Below are 12,009 nucleotides of genomic sequence, written 5' to 3' on the forward strand. Positions count from 1 at the left end.
TGTGTGTGTGTTTATACGACTGTGTAAATATTAAAATTATTACTTGATGACAAAACTGTAAAAAGTAAAACCAACTTCTTAAAGGTAACCCGAGAGAAATTCTCAAACTACCACTGACGTCAAAATTCAAATTTAATTAAAATGATATTTAACAACTCAAACCAATCCGCTATCGAACTGGTAACAAATACACTAAACAAGATAATTAAAAATTATTTCATTTGTCAGGAAAGTACAGTGTGTCAGCGGTAAGTCTTAATGCTTATAACGCTAAAAATTGAGATAGCTTTGTATCTTCGCGCTTAGCAACAAAGAAACGTGTATATATATATATATATATATGCAAAAAAAATAGCTGTTGCCTCTAGATGGCGCCATTAAACGGGGTGAATAGACTATGATGACATAAAATGTAGAATAGAAATTGTGGACGTAAATTTTCAACTTATCTTCTGGTAGTTTACACTAGCAACTAGATTATTAATAGATAATTTTTGTTGTTGGTTGTTTGATTTTTACCCCACACGATTTTGATCGCCTCGAGAAAAATAATAAAAACTTTAAATTTATTCCAAATCGGCAATTATAATCTTCTATTATTTGTAATCATAATTTAACATGGATAGTGCCATAAGCAAAGGAATGCGACAAGCAGTGAGTTTAGTAATAACGTGAAACCTCTGCACAAGAATTCAATTTTTCAACTTCAGTTGTTGTTTTTTTAAACGTTATAAAAGAAAATAAATAATTTCCACGTGATTTTTTTCCACATGGGTTTATAGCGTGTATAAAATATTTTGTCGTTTTCAACCAGTATAAAAATTATGGTCGAAACAATCACTGAATGTTACACGACCGGGGTTCGATTCCCCGCAGTGGGCACGGCAAAAAGTTGAACGTGGTTTTGCTTTAAATCAGGGGTCTCCAAACTACGGCCCTCCAACAGTTTATTAAAGTAATAATATAATTTTTTAATATTATAAAAACAAAAACGTAATTGAGCAAAAGCCAGTGTAGTTGCGATACGGCCCGGCAACAGTTCATTAAACTAATAAAATGATATAATGCTTCTCACTAATGCTAAAAAAAGATAGTTGTGCATCTTAAATATTTTCAATATGTGCTCTTATGAGAAATAAATTAGTGATGTTGTATTCTCATCATGTATGCATACCTACTTAATTTTACCACGACCCCTCCGGCCCGCGAAGCCTAAAAAGATCTACCTCCCGGCCCTTTTCCAAAAAGGTTTGGAAACCTCTGCTCTAAATCAGACAAACAAACCTATATCGTACAATCAGTTACATGATCTTACTTTTAAGCGAAATTAACCTTTCACTGGTGTGGTTTGTCCAAGTAAAAACTGAAATAACTTTAGAGTCATATCAGGTATGTCCGCTAGATAACAGGAGATTCGCTCAATATATCAGTTACAGAATAGTAATAAATATCTTGCTAGATTGGTCGATGCAAAATGACGTAATAAAACCAGACACGAAATGAACACTAAACACAAACATTTGCTGTTACTTAAACGAAACGATCACCTTTAATGGATTAGCTACGGAATATCAAGATCCACAAGACTTAAAATAAGACCTAAAACTCGAGCGTTTTCGAATACTTGACTGTTCTTCTTCAGGAGAACAAAGATCCACCAGACTATACTAAATATTCCAGACCAAATGCAATATTCTTTAAATCTCAATAATTCTCGCATTTACGCAGGGCGACTTGCGTTAATCATGTGACTGGTTATTCTCCTCATCTATTTCTGAGAACGACAGAGGAACAAAGGTTGGTTAGAACATAATTAACTTAATGACTTTCTCGACCACATGTTATGTGAAACCTGTACTAATATGAACAAAGAATAAATTCACAATAAATACTATAATACTCCAAAAAGATAGAAATGCGTTATATTTTCAAATATCATACTTTCCTGCCTTCCTTACTTCAGGCTTGTGCTTAAGTCAACTTTAGTTTCACACTTAAAAAAACTTAAATTTGTAATGGCCAATAATTGTGTTAACTTTTTCTTGCTCCAAAAATATTTACAATCCCTGAACAAAAAACACTAGAATACAACAAAATTACCACCAAACCAAGAAGTATACATTAAAAGAACCCTTTAATACTGAAATTCACAATACAAAATAAATCCTTTGATAATGAAAATCACACTTGACACCCTTTAGCATAGAAATACATCATTTCAATAGTTTCAAATTCTTGAAGCAAGACAAAGTTCAGCGATGAAAAATTTTTAATAAAATATACTGTAGTACTGTACTTTTTAAAAATATGCTAGTTTGTCACATTTGTCATAATACATGCTAATTAACTTCTTTCGCTAAGCATGCATTAAATGTAAAATAACTTTTTAGATGCAGAAAAAATTAATGCATTACATATAAAAAACTAAAACACCTTATAACATAATAAAACGGGAGGAAACTGGTAAGAAAGACACAGAGTTACCAACATTTATACAACACTTACCAAATACATATCTTGAAATTAATACACCTTCAAAAATGCAGAGGTACATACGTATATACAACAATTAATAAATTTAAAACAAAAATTACACTATATATAAACTTACTCAGAGCAGCCGTTAAGCTCAACTACCTTTGCCTCTACTTCAACCCTGCCAGTAATTCCTCCATCATGGTATCTCATGCTTTGGACAGGTCCCTCTTTGTGTGTGCCAGCTTTACGCAAGTGGTCATTACACGAGACTTCTTTTATAATGGCTCAGTTCCTCGCTTCATTTCATTAGTGATAGGAGAGGTCTTGGAAGTTAAGGCTTAATTCACGTGGTGTGGCCTTATCATTGCCTCTGATGGTGTTATTACTGTTGATTATGTCTTCCCCATTGTTTTGTTCTGATTACTGCCCGCGTGCCCCTTGGATGCTGGAGTCTGCTGTTGCTGTGGCGGTAAAAGTTTGTTGAGCGTCGATGAATATCTTACTCCTATCTCACTGGCATTTGGCCACTTCTCAAGGTGACTTTAACTCCAGACAGATCATCTTTGGCTATGAGACGTAATGGTCCTGCTAGAGGTAAGTGTACATTTGATGCCTTCATCTCACTGTCGTAACATATCTTCTGATGGGGCATCAAAGTAGGGGCTCCCACTGCTGAGGCGTCCACCATTTCAACTTCACTGTCTCTGGTGTTGTAGCCATTGACGTCTGTAGTTGAGGAGCTTAACTCGCCTTAACCAGTAGCAAGGTTGTTAATTGTGGCATGATTTCTAGAGCTGCTTGGGTCACTTCATATGTCAAGGGCTTGAGTTCTGCAAGTGTGTCCACCACCAACTAATATGGCCCAGCCCTGAGAGACTTCAAAACCAACTCGACAAGATCCCAAACACCTGATGCATCAGCCATCAGTGCAACCTTCATTCATGGGTTCTGTTAGATGAAAGGTCAGGCTAATTTCAGGTATTTTCAGGCCAATAGGAAGTCTAGGTCCTTGCCAAACAGGTAGTCCTAAGTATAAATAGATTCTTCTAGCTTCTTTCTTCTATGACAATACAGTGGAGACATTCGCACACTATACTGGAAAAACACCAATGGCTAACTAAAGAACAAGATAGCCAAAATGGTTTAGAACTTGGCCTTACGTAACAAAGGTCTAGATTTAAAGTGTAAAGTCAGTGAAGTCCAATTTTTTAAAAGTTCAGTCAGGTGTGTAGGTTGAAAGGGAGTCATAACAACCTGGCTATGACCATTATTCCTTCTTGAATCTACCTTCAGAGACTGAGTAATATTCAGGCTAACTTGGTTAAGAAATATTTCTATTGGCTCACATGTGTTTTTGCTTTAATCTTCCATAGAACGTATATCCCTGGTATCCATTAACTGTTCAGTTTGTAGGTCTCATTGGGTTTCTGCATTTTTAGCCATGCTGTCTTCTGTTGCTATTCCCATGAAAAGGGACAGTACACTTACTGTAAAATAGGACCCGACATGCACATGCAAGCTCGGATTACTCAACGCTAGCCTTTATGTTTGACCATTAAGATCTATAACACTTTAATTATCTTTCTTTGAGCACTTTCTTTCAGTTACAAGTTTAGTACTAGCTGTGGTGCAATTTACAGTTTCACCACGTCTGTGTTACTTTTAGCCTCATCCTAGTATACTTACAGCCTGCATTATCACGCACTTTATACTGGTATTTATACTGAAATAATGCGATAAAATGACTTGTGGTAAGTTATGTATGAAGTATTTTATGATTCGTACATACACTGGGTAACAATTGTATCATCAGCAGTTCGATTAACGAGAAAATACTGAACAGCAGTTTAATTATTATATCTTGAAAAGATTTTAGGTGTTTTGCATAGTCCGCCTTAAATACAGTTATGCTTTATACTGGTTCTGGGTTAATGTTTTACGGTTGAATTTTGTTTTGGGATAGTAATTCAGAAGTGCCGAAATAATGTCCACGTGCTACGTAACTTGACATTGTGGAAATATATTTCATGCAGATTTATTTCTGAAAGTACAATTGTGATTGTTATAGGTGTCTGGGCTTTATTAGGACACTTATCTTGAATAGGTCCTTGTGTATGGATAAAATATGATAGTTAAAGTTTAATAGTTTTATTTATAACGAGAGATGGCGACACGTTACATGATTAAAGTAAAAATTAAAGAAAATAAATGAGATCGTGGTTTTATTGTATAGTTGACACACTCATACACCCTTAAAAGTCATTTCAATGCTTTTGGATAAACTACATTTTTGGTTTCTTGTGGAGTCTCACTTTTGTTGCATACGTTTTGCTGCTTGTGATTGACAAGCAGAATTGTTTATCTTTTTCTCGACATTTTACTCTGAGCTACATAATTAGCGTGAGAAATTTTTTATCATACCTAACTCCACTCTCAAAGTAAAGTGAATAAAAACCAATTTCTTTGGTAGAATTTCGCGGGTTCAACTTGGCTATTCTATAAAAACGTTAGTCTTGTTTGTCTACCGGGCTATGTTGATATGATTCATTTTATAAGCTGTAATATTTCCTATAGATCCTTTTCCAGATAGTTCTGCTACGTTTAGTGTCTGGCGAAAAGCTTCAGCAGATATTTCCTTTGCAACATCTCAACCAACATTTGGTCCACTTAACAACGCTATTTTCAAGTTCTGAACAACTCGACTTTCAAGATCTACATGTGCCGATGTTTCCGTTTATCAACGTTATATTTTAAGATCTGTGCAAGAACTCAGCTAACAGATGTTTTCGCATATAAAAGCTATCTTCAAGTTTTGTACACCAAAAAAAACTTTTCAAGACAATTATTTAAAGATCTGCACTGTGTGCTGTTTATTCATTGTTGAAATTTATCGACAATAAGTCACAGACACCTACTGTAAAGAATCTAGCCCATACATAAAACCTGACAGTTTCATGTGCATACAGAAATAATGAAGACAAGGTTAGGTGCTTCAAGCAGGACAGATCATGGCATTTACAGTAGAAAATTATCTTCCCTGTTCTAATGAAGATAGATTGAAAAGGCTTATTAATGCTCTCTAAGCCAATAATGGACACGTTGAAGTTGGGTAAGCAGAAAGTAACCAATGTCGTTAGACGAAATATTGCCTTATACTGGATATCTTGGCTGAAAAGCTAAGAGCTAAAATTTCTGTTCAATAATCATAGACGAAATTATTTACAAACGCACAATTAAACAATTGGCAGTGTGTGTGTAGTGCATTACATAATAATAAGTTCTGATTAGAACATGAGCGCCCGCAGGAAGGAGCAAGAGGGGCACTTGCCCCCTTATATTTCATAAAACATTTCACGTATTATGATGTAAACGTAACATCGTAGTTAAACTAAATATTTTTAGTAATTATTATTCAAACTGTAAATTTTTGTTTGCGTTTAAGCACACATAACACATATTCTTTTAGTCTGTTGACTTGCATTGTAAAACCTGATCCCCTATATACATGTTTTGCCCCCCTTTGAAAATATTTATGTGGACGCCCATGGATCAGAGTAAACTATGTGTTTAGAGTGAAACTAAAAATTAACATGGCCATCAGTATAGCTCATTAAGTATACTTTCTTATGTATATACTTGTCAAGATTAGAATGCATTGTTTAATCAGTTTGTTATCTTTTGTGTTTAATGGTATTTCAGCTGTAAACCCAATAATATTTCACAAAATTTGGTTAGCTTGGAAGATTTAGAATATTCCTAATTACAAATTCTAGGCTAACAATGTTAATATATCTTTTTAATACAAATTTCAGAATTAACGATAGATTAAAATAAAATAAACTTAATTATATTCGATATAGTAATTAATATATCAGTATTATTAATGAAAGGAGCAATAAACAAACAAAATAGCACACTTTAGTTACAGAACCCATAAACACTAATTCCCATCCTAAACCATAATCGTTGATATATATTTCTTTGGAAACTGGCTATCTTCTGTTCCTCTAACAACGCACTTTACCAAAGAAACGTCATATTACGTGACAATTTTCAAATTGAAGTTGGTAAGCTTATTGGTTGTCTCTATACGTCTGTAAGCTCTTGGTTTAATAATACTGTATCATCTTTTAAAAATTGAATGTGCCTCTGAAACTGAGTTGAGTTTATAGTGATACAACAAGTGTACTGGTGAGGTTTAATCATTCAGCTTCATCTGTAATCAAAGTATTTCTATTTTGTATTTGCAGCAAAGCTACTAAAGCTATCTGCCGCCGTCCCTAATTTTGAGCTGCTTACCAGAGGGAAGGCAGTTAGTCAGAAGCATCCCACCATCCACGCTAAAGGACTGATTGACTATTACTCATATAACGCACCCACAGCTTAAAATGCGGGAAATATTGTTGTATCGCATGGATTTCAACCTGGCTAGCCAACTCCAAAATCCACAGGGCAAACCCGTGCCTCCTATGATAAAAAAAAATGTCCATGGACTTGTATTGTCAAGTGTAGTTAATATATAATATTTGTATCTGCTTCAACTTGCCACAAAGAGCTCCTAACCAGTCTTAAAAACATTTTAAGATGCGCGTGTGATCGTTTTAGTGCTAAACGACAAGTTTCTAAATGCGTTTCAGAATGTAAATTTCATAACATTTTAGCGCCTGGTCAGATCATATGGTTATCTGTATGGTTAGACTGCTGGAGTTGTGGGCTGCCTTTGAAGATCTCATATATACCAACAGACTTGTTTTTTCTCAATTGCAGAATCCGTACATTAAAGTTTTGATTGAGTTTATGAGCTATTCAATGAGCATTCTCAATTCATTTGACTTTTATTTTTAATATGTATTATTATTATATTACATATATTAGCAGTCCACACAGATCTAAAAACAAATGATGCAAATATGAACCATGAAAAAATCGCAAAGATCTATTTGTCAGCAAGAGAATTTTACAAAAAAAGTCACATGTGAGATAGAACAGAGATTCTGGTGTGATGATCCAGTCTTTGAGAATGACAAGTTGAACCCCAATAATGCTCAAAATTAAGAGCAAAGATGCATAACTGACATTTTGAAATAGCTTGCTTTCCACAGTTTTCAGTTGGTGAGTGGTGAGCTGAAAGTCTAGTCGAGCCTCCCACCAACATGAACATTGATGTTGTTACTTCTGTTGAATACTGGCGATATAGCTTTGTTACGTCTCTGGTCGTTAGTTAATTTCCCGTAAAAATTCTTTCCGAAGAAACTTTAGCGATACAAGTCCTTTCTTAAATAAAACTGGTTTATTCTTTCTAAATACAACTTTGCAATACACTTAATTTCCACAGTCACGCTATAAGAAACGCTATAATTCACAACGAACGACTCACGTGCTCGACTCAATTGTCAGTCTCTCTCTCTGTCTGCAGTTCAATTACATTGTTGCCGTCACATCTTACCGGTCTTATATACATGAATACCGAATATCTAGTAAACACTCGAGCATTCACGAACCTTCGAGAATATGACGTGTTACTAGTGTCACGTGACTTCCGCTGTCGTAACAGCTTCTTTATTTAAGCTTTTCTATACTAGTATCTTGCAATCACCTAATTCACTGAAGATGATAAACACGTTATTTTCTCTTTTGTCCTTAAACACTTCTTCAATATTATTAAAGAAGTAAAAACAGATGAACGAAACAGATTAGTAGTATCAGCATTAAAAGCAACTATCCAAAGTTGTTATGGATTGAAATGGAAAAAAGTATCAGCCCGTGCTTTTGAGGGAATACCTATTTGAAGGAAAGGTTCAAATATGCAAAAAGTGAATGCCACTTCCATTGACTACGTCGACATTCTCTAGTTTTCGTAACCTAAATAAGATTTATTTGTTCATTTATAATCTTATGGGAAATATGTCGTTTTCTTTTTTTCATTATTATGAATAACCATGTTGTGAAACTTTTAGGATGCAAAGTTCAGATAAATTATCAAATCACGATTACAGTTAGTGCTAAAAATGAATGAATATTATTTACAATTGAACTTTCTTTTCAATCTTTTTAATATTGCCTCACCCCAGTAAGTCTGAAAGCTTATAATGTTAAAAATCGAATTTTGACAACGGCGGTGAGAAGAGCATGGATAGCTTAATGTATAGCTTTGTGCTTAAAAACAAACGAAAAACATTGTTACTGAAAATATGTTTCATGTAATGTAAATAAAACTAGGTTTTTTGCATATTTGCAATTAGGCTAAAATAGCTGATTGTAGTATTCACGATTTAATTAGCTTTTTAGTGCGTTCTACATTGCAATTTTCATCACTTTTCTAATAAATGTCTTCATATTTGATGAAAAAATTAAAGAGATGGGTTTTAATGGTGTTAAAAAAGAAATCATTTTTAAAATTTATATATAGTAGCTTTAACATTTACTTCAGGATTATCAGTTGATTAAATTTGGTTTTCTTGAACGTTCTTAGGAAGAAGCTTAGTCTCTACACAGCGCTAAGGTTTCAAAAAGTGTTAAAGTGGTAACACAGGGTTAAAAGAGTGGCTTGTTGACGAAAGTGTAACCTGGTCAGCGCCTGTCATTTGTTGGTCTCTCTCTGATAGAATTAATCATTGAGCTCCAGCATCGCAATGGCACGTGGGTATCTCAATATTTTTATATTTTGCTAACAAAAGTTACTTTTAAACTCAATAACGAATTACAACTGTTAAGCCTAACAGTGATCTTCTTACTTTGGAACTAGGTTTACGTCACTGTAAGTGTAACTTTAAGCTTATAATATTAGTTATAACTTATAAGTAGTTTTGTACTTGTTGCACTGTGCATACTAAAGTTAAAACTTGACGAAACCCAAAATGAGTTTAAAAGACGTTTGATAACACAAGTTACAGACTATTATTATTAATATTATACTTTATAGTGTAAACTCTGTTAGTACTAATAGTAATAGTAGTTGGGCTGATAAGTGTTATGTTATCAGCTCTATTACTGCTAGTACTAACAGTAGTACTTAGTAGCGCTATTTATAGTGGCCCCTGACAGTTGTTAGTAAACAAACGGTAAACTTGTCATTTTTCACGTTAAATTATAGTAGCTAGGCACTCCAATTTTTCAACAGAAGTGAATTGGGATATAGGTATTTTTTAATAGAATTTATTATGCAATACAAAATAATTTATAGGTACTGAATTACAGGACCACTGTTTGAAATATTCTTCATTACATTAAATATTATACGTGGTGTAACACAAAACTTCTGTAATAATTAGCCCAGAACTTGAGGTTTAGAAACTCTTTACGTGAAATGCAGAAATGTTTGGTATAAGTTACATAATATTTATAATTAAAAAAAAACAACTATTTTTTGTTGGTGAACTTACTAACAGTAACAGAGGAGCTTCTGCCAGTCTCTCTGTTCCTGTGATTTAAATGAGAAATTGAAGTTCAGAATATTGTATTTCAAAAGTACCCATTTTAGTTAACTCAAGAACACCATTATCAGATCTATATTTGATGAACACCACAGTAAATGTTTTGAAATAATTTTTTAAAATTAAATTTGACGCATGCTTATTGCATTTGAAAACTTGTAAACCCTAAATGTATTTTGTAGTGAATATACATATATAAATATTTTTTAGGTGTATTAAAATTATTATTCAATTTAATATGAGCACCAGTTGTTAAAGAACTGGTTATTCTGCCTACATTGATACTCCTATTCTAACCAGTATTTATTTTTTTATTACCACTACTAATAAAAACTTTGCACAAAATTTGATATTTCACATTGTAGTTGTCTTTCAGACATTAACTACCTTTTAGTCTTAACTGTTCTCATTGGGCTATTTGAGAGATTGTTCGAGGATGTATGTAATCTAACAATTACGTCATAATTTACTTATGTATATTCTAACAAATCAGTTAAATTTATTGTTTGTCAGCTCTGCTTCCTTTGTGGGAATGTGTGGCACGCTCTCTCACAGTATAAATAAATTCTGTGTATAATTAAAATATTTTAATATTTATTACATTTTTAAATAAAAAACATATTGCTATTGTTTTTTTTTATTTAAGTATCTTAAACTTTATCAATTATTTAGTTCCTCTGTTACAATTCTTATAAGTTTCACATTATACTCCATTCAAACATCCGGCATTTAATTAATATAATCGTATACACATAAATGACTTCATTTTCAGTTAATAAAATTGTTGTATCATACATTTCAAGCATTTGTCTTAACTGTGAAATGCCTCAGTAAAACAAAAAAAAATGATACAATACAATACAAAGTATATGTGTAGCTCATAATAATGTTAGAATATACTTAATTAATAAAGCTTGGAATTATTCAAGCCTAAAAGTAATCTAAGAAGTGATAAGTAAAACAAACATTTTAGAATGTAATCTTTTTTTTTTTTTCCTTTAGTTTTTCTGGTGTTATAAGTGGTAGTTATGCCCGTCTTGGAATACTGTATACAGTTTTTGTCATAACATACAGACAACAATGGAACATTTAATCCTTCAAGCCTATTCTTGCACATACACCCTTGGAAAAAATTAAAATTTAAACCACGCTTTAATTTTAAAGAAATCATCAATTCCCCTCTTAAACTCTGTAAAGTGCTGGCTCTTGCTACTGCCAATAGCAATTAATACCATAAGTTAATCATCCTGTTAGAAAAATAAAACTTTCATAACTCCAGCTCTACTGCTGGATATGCTGTGTGACTGCCTCAACATTAAAGTTTGTGAATTTCTTTGGTCTTACCCCCTCCCATTTTGATGGACAGTTTCTCTTCTCCCAGATCTTGCATAAATCTTTTGCTTTGCTAACTTTTCCATGAGCTATACCCAAACATTTGGCATTGCTATTGCTCTATATTCCTTCAGTATGAGATGGTCTTTGAAAGGTTTGGACAATAATACCATTCATCAGTCTCTGACATTTTTCTCTCTCTTTTTCCACTCCATCATTGTCAAATTGATTATTTCAGCTAGCTCTGTTTTCTGTTATGAACAAAGATGATTTTGGATTATATCATTCCATCTGAGTGTGATACAGAATCTCACTTTGTTGTTTTAAGAATTCCCTGCAATTCATCCAGTGTCACTGGTATTTCTGGCCACAAGTCAGTCCCCCTGTTGAATTTTGTCATTAACTTCCTACCATGCCCAGAGATTTGTCCATTTTCTTATAGCTGGCATTACATTTTTTTACATCAGTTCTGAGACGTTCACCAACTATGGACCACTTGATACCCTTTTCAAAATTTTTGCCAGTTTCCATATTGTTTTCCTGTTTTTCTCTCTGCTTTTTGTTGGAACCCTGAGGTAGCTTTATTGAATTCTGTTGTCATCTGTTGATCTCATTTTTTCCTTTATTATGCCTTTTGGCCTAAGTGTATACTTTATGGGCCTCAGTCTGATCTTTCCAAACTTACTCCACTTCTGCTGTCATCAATTTGGGTTTATTGTGATTATCACATTTACTTTTCTGATTCTCACTGGTTGTGGATTCTATT

The sequence above is a fragment of the Limulus polyphemus genome, unplaced genomic scaffold, assembly GCF_000517525.1.
Source record: "Limulus polyphemus unplaced genomic scaffold, Limulus_polyphemus-2.1.2 Scaffold2663, whole genome shotgun sequence".
Taxonomy (NCBI): domain Eukaryota; kingdom Metazoa; phylum Arthropoda; class Merostomata; order Xiphosura; family Limulidae; genus Limulus; species Limulus polyphemus.